The sequence below is a fragment of the Macaca thibetana genome, chromosome X (genome assembly GCF_024542745.1).
Source record: "Macaca thibetana thibetana isolate TM-01 chromosome X, ASM2454274v1, whole genome shotgun sequence".
Taxonomy (NCBI): Eukaryota; Metazoa; Chordata; class Mammalia; order Primates; family Cercopithecidae; genus Macaca; species Macaca thibetana.
The window spans coordinates 51527644-51533757 of NC_065598.1; the positions used below are offsets into that span (position 1 = coordinate 51527644).

The following is a 6114-nucleotide window of genomic DNA, read 5'->3' on the forward strand; positions in this document are numbered from 1 at the left end:
ATATACAATAGATTGTATAGTTACCCTGCTGATCTATCCAACACTCGGTCTTATTTCTTCTATCAAACTGTATATTTGTACCCTTTAATCAACCTGTCTTCATCCACCTCTCCCCCATATGCTCCCTGGCCTCTGGCCACCACCAATATACACTCTATCTTCTTATGTTTTCCTCTTTAAATTGGCTACTAGAAAGCTTAGAGTCATATTCATGGTTCACCTAATGGTGTTCCTTCTGTGTTTTAACTTCTTAATATTGATTTTATTTTTTTCTACCCATTTCCTTTTTGTCTTATTATTTTAAAATGTTAATTATATATTGTGTGAATCATATACATTCTCAGGGCAAATTTTAAAATACTTACAAAAGTATTAAATATAAAGTGCATATAGTTATATATGCACTTACATATAATCAAATAAATATTATTTAAGCCAAAACAATGAGATATTTTTCAGCTACCAAATTATCAATAGTTAAAACCTATTCTTTGGGTATATACATTAGGATTATAAATCATGCTGCTATAAAGACACATGCACACGTATGTTTATTGTGGCACTATTCACAATAGCAAAGACTTGGAATCAACCCAAATGTCCATCAGTGACAGACTGGATTAAGAAAATGTGGCACATATACACCATGGAATACTATGCAGCCATAAAAAAGGATGAGTTTGTGTCCTTTGTAGGGACATGGATGCAGCTGGAAACCATCATTCTTAGCAAACTATCACAAGAACAGAAAACCAAACACTGCATGTTCTCACTCATAGGTGGGAACTGAACAATGAGATCACTTGGACTCGGGAAGGGGAACATCACACACTGGGGCCTATCATGGGGAGGGGGGAGAGGGGAGGGATTGCATTGGGAGTTATACCTGATGTAAATGACGAGTTGATGGGGTGCTGACGAGTTGATGGGTGCAGCACAGCAACATGGCACAAGTATACATATGTAACAAACCTGCACGTTATGCACATGTACCCTAGAACTTAAAGTATAATAATAATAATAAATAAATAAATAAAAAATAAAATAAAATAAAATAAAAATAAAAATTAGAATAAAAAAAAAAAAACCTATTCAGCGTGAGCGGCCCCGTGCGGAGCCCCGACAGTGTGGCCGCAGCGCGGCTGCGGTCCCTCATGCTTGGCCGAGTTTCTAGCCTGACACGCCCTTGACCTGAGGATCATGAACCGCAGCTGCCAGGTGAGGTGTGTGGCTTGGGTCTGCTGCGGCATGGCCAAAGAGACACCAGACAAGGTAGAGCTGAGTAAAGAAGAAGTAAAACGTCTCATTGCTGAGGCAAAGGAGAAATTGCAAGAAGAAGGTGGGTGGTGGCATTGACGAAGAGGAGACAGGCAGTCCTTCAGAAGATGGCATGCAGAGTGCACGCACCCAGGCACGCCCAAGAGAGCCCCTGGAGGATGGTGACCCAGAGGATGACAGGACGCTCGATGATGATGAGCTAAGTATGACTTATATAAATATGATGAGGAAGATGACCCAGATGCTGAGACTCTTGGTGAATCTCTCTTGGGTCTTATGGTCTACGGGAGTAATGATCAAAATCCTTACGTTACTCTGAAAGATACAGAACAATATGAACTTGAAGATTTCTTGCTTAAGCCCAGTGATAATCTCATAGTTTGTGGCCGAGCTGAACAGGACCAGTGCAATTTAGAGGTGCATGTTTATAATCAAGAAGAAGACTCTTTTTATGTACATCAGGATATACTCTTGTCTGCATATCCTCTGAGTGTGGAATGGCTGAATTTTGATCCTAGCCCAGATGATTCTACTGGAAATTACATTGCTGTAGGAAACATGACCCCTGTTATTGAAGTGTGGGACCTTGATATAGTGGACTCTTTAGAGCCAGTCTTCATACTGGGAAGTAAACTTTCAAAAAAGAAGAAAAAGAAAGGAGAGAAGAATTTCTCAGCAGAAGGGCATACCGATGCTGTCCTTGACCTTTCATGGAATAAGCTAATCAGAAATGTTTTAGCAAGTACGTCAGCGGACAACACTGTAATTCTGTGGGATATGTCCTTGGGGAAACCAGCAGCTAGTCTCCCTATACACACAGACAAGGTCCAAACGCTGCAGTTTCATCCATTTGAAGCACAGACTCTGATTTCTGGCTTTGTATGACTGCCGAAGTCCAGATGAAAGCCATCGAATGTGGCGATTCAGTAGGCAGATAGAGTGACTTGGAATCACTTTTCACCTTGTCATTTTTTGGCCAGTACAGATGATGGCTTTGTGTATAATTTGGATGCAGGTTCAGATAAGCCAATTTTTACACTTAATGCGCACAATGATGAAATCTCTGGTCTTGATCTTAGCAGTCAAATCAAGGGCTGTCTCGTGACTGCTTCAGTTGACAAATATGTGAAGATCTGGGACATCTTAGGAGATAGGCCAATTCTAGTTCATTCTAGGGACATGAAAATGGGAGTTCTCTTCTGTTCTTCATGTTGCCCTGATTTGCCATTTATTTATGCCTTTGGAGGTCAAAAAGAAGGGCTTTGAGTCTGGGATATAAGCACAGTCTCTTCGGTAAATGAAGCATTTGGAAGACGAGAGCGGCATGTTCTCAAGAGTGCAAGAAATTCATCTATCAGTGGCCCTTTTGGCAGCAGGAGCTCAGACACACCCATGTAGTCTTAATGAAGATCATCTAATTTCCCATTTACCTTAACTGGGAATTTTGAAAAGTTGGCCTAAAATTGTTCCATATGTGGCAGCAACCATGCAGAGTGACTGAAACACAATTCATTTCTGACTTCCTGATATTCCTTTCTGCAACTGTGGTGGCACCACAAACAGAGCTGGTCTTTGTGCTTGCTCTTCAAATGGATGGTTTGTAAGGCTCTTGTTGCATTTCTTAAAAGAGTAATAAAAAGGATTTAAAAAAAATAGTTCCTCAAACATACCATCTGTCACAGTTAATCTAGGTTTGCAAATATGTAGTAATTTATAGAATTTTTAAAGCGTAAAATCCTGTAATATTAAAAGATGGGTAAACCTAGGCCTGGAAAGGTTGTTATTTAGCTAAGATTGCACAGGAGGCCACAAACAGAGGCAAGTGCCCCAGAGACTCCACTTTCCTTCCTAACTATTCTCAAATTAATGCTCGTGATTGAGAAGTATGCTCAATGCAACTCATAGAGTTTGGTAAGTAAAAGTTACATGCCCCTGTTTTCCTAGCATGATATTCACTGTTATCAAAGACAAGAGGCAGACCATTCATTCATTCTCAAAACACTGAATGCCATTCTGTGCCCAGTGCTATACAAGGCATGGGAGGTTCAGTGTGAATAAGTCTTTGCTCTCCACCTAACAAGGGACAATTTTAATTGTAGATCGTCTTCCTATTAAGTATGAATTTTAGTAGGCATTAAAAATTAGTTTGATAATATGAGACCCAACCCTAACTTGCCAGAAGAATAATCAGTTCATGAAACTTTGATATTTCCTATGTAATTCATGAATGTGACTTCAATCTTTCTAGTGTTAATACTGTGGAATGTCATTGATGTAACAACTTGGGTTCACCAAAACACCTCTTTATACAAAGGACAGATGTGTGAATTAAAGAGATTAAAGGATGGAAAAAGAAATCAGCGTTATAATGAATACAGTGTATGGCACTATTATATGTTTTTAGTGAAAGGGATTTAGCAATATGTGTTAAATGTGGCCAAATATGCAAAAAGTTCAATGCTGCACTATTGAAATAAAATAAAAGGCAATAAAGAAATTGTTAGGCAGCATATGATGATTCTCACCCTCCAGTATTGGGCAATCAATCATTAAATGGTGTTTACAAAGAAATTTAAATTGTAAAGGGGGAAGCCCTGATTATATAATGTGTAGCAAAGAAATATTTAGGATTCTGCTATAGTTTGGATGTTTGTCCCCTCAAACCTCATGTTGAAATTTGATCTCCAGCACTGAAGGTGGGGCTAATGAGAGGTGTTTGGGTCATTGGGGCAGGTCCCTCATGAATGGTTTGCTGCTGTCCTCACTGTAATAGGTGATTTCTCACCCTGATAGCTTCCAAGAGAGCTGGTTGTTAAAAAGGGCCTGGTACCTCCCTCTCCCTTCTTGCTTTCTCTCTTGCCATGTGATCTGTGCACATGTCAGCTTCGCTAACCTTCTGCCATGAATGGAAGCAGTCTGAGGCCCTCACCAGAAGCAGATGCTGGTGTCATGCTTCTTGTGCAGCCTGCAGAACCATGAACCAAATAAACCTCTCTTCTTTATAAATTAACAGCCTCAGATATTCCTTTATAGCAACACTAAATGAACTAAAATAGATTCAATACTGGATAATATATTATCTTGTGTGCAAAATTTTTTCTTAAATGTTGAGAAGAGTATCCAAAAGATATTGAAATGGTTATCTATGAGTGGCTGGATTCTTTATGCTTTCCCTATATTCCAAAGTGTTTATATATGAAACAAATTTCCTTTACAGTCTGAGGCAAAAATAATTTACTGAATATATGTATATTACAAAACTCCTTAGAGGTTTTGTAAACTCTCACACTTGTGAACAGGATCAAGGAAGCAGCAGGCTGTCTCCACAGAGACAATGATGTAAAGTTGCTGGAGAACAGAGACAATAGAATTACTCTATGTGTATTTCACACAAATCTTCTCTGCAAAACTCAAATGTCTTTTATCTTGTAAGTGGTAGAACAAATTCTGGTAAGAGGACTCTATCACTCTATTCAAATCCTTCCTTCCTTCCATGCTTTCCCTTCCTTCCTTCCTTCCTTCCTTCCTTCCTTCCTTCCTTCCTTCCTTCCTCCCTCCCTCCCTCCCTCCCTCCCTCCCTTTCTTTCTTCTTCTTTCTTCTTTCTTTTTTCTTTCTTTCTCTCTTTCTTTCTTTCCTTTTCTTTTTCTCTATATTTTTTCACAGTTTATTGAGGTGTAAATGATATACAAAAAACTGGACATATTTAATATATACAATTTGATGGATTTGGAGATATGCATACATTTATAAGCCATCATCACAATCAAGGTAGTGAACACATCCATCACCTCCAAAACTTTACTCCTGCCTCCTCTTTCTATATTCCAAATATTTCTTTATCATATGTGTTCCTTTGACACTAAAATAATATTACTTGCACCTCCATAAAATAACCTTATGTGCACATTGGCTTCACCAATGTTATGGGCTGCTTTTTAAAAAATTTCCTTTGCAAATTTATTATTGTTTCACATCTCTAGATTCAGAAACTGTAGACACTTTGATAAATGGATTGAATTTTTTGTCTTTGGTCTTCTTCTCTTTTAAGGTGATATGTCTAGATATAATATGCGTGTGTGTGTGTGTGTGTGTGTGTGTGTAGTGCATGTTTGTGCATGTTTATCCTGTTTTTGAGCTTCTTGAATGTGTAGTTTAGTATCTGTCATTAATTTGGAAAGTTCTTGTCCACTATGTCTTCAAATATTTCTTCTGTGACATTTGTTCTTTCTTCTCCTTCTGGTATTACAGTTATGTTTTATGTTTGTTTGTTTGTTTGTTTTTTTAGATAGAGTCTCACTCTGTCACCCAGGTGCAGTGGTATGATCTCGGCTCACTGCAAGCTCCACCTCCCAGGTTCATGCCATTCTCGTGCCTCAGCCTCCCAAGTAGCTGGGACTACAGGCGCCCGCCACCACACCTGGCTAATTTTTTGTATTTTTAGTAGAGACGGGGTTTCACCGTGTTAACCAGGATGGTCTCGATTTCCTGACCTCATGATCCGCCCACCTCGGCCTCCAAAAGTGCTGGGATTACAGGTGTGAGCCACTGAGCCTGGCCCCACTTTTGTATATGTTATACTTGTTGCTATGGTTCCACAGTTCTTGTATGTTCTACTCTGGGTTTTTTCTGTAATTCTTTTTTCTCTTTGTATTTCAGTTTGGAAAGATTCTATTGGTCTATCATCAAGTTAACTGATTCTATTCATGTCTGTGTCCATTCTATTAACAAACTTGTCAAAGGCATTCTTCATTTCTGTTGTTGTATTTTTTTATTTGTAGCATTTCCTTTTGATTCTTTTTAAAATTGCCACCTTTGTGGTCATGCATGTTGCCTAC

General features: G+C 38.8%; 1 pseudogene across 1 annotated transcript; it reads left to right on the plus strand.

Annotated features, from left to right (window-relative positions):
- The first annotated feature begins 1166 nt into the window (after positions 1 to 1166).
- LOC126946517 (periodic tryptophan protein 1 homolog) lies at positions 1167 to 2676 on the plus strand (annotated as a pseudogene). Its single transcript, XR_007722685.1, has one exon. The product of XR_007722685.1 is annotated as a periodic tryptophan protein 1 homolog (transcript).
- The last annotated feature ends 3438 nt before the right edge of the window (positions 2677 to 6114 follow it).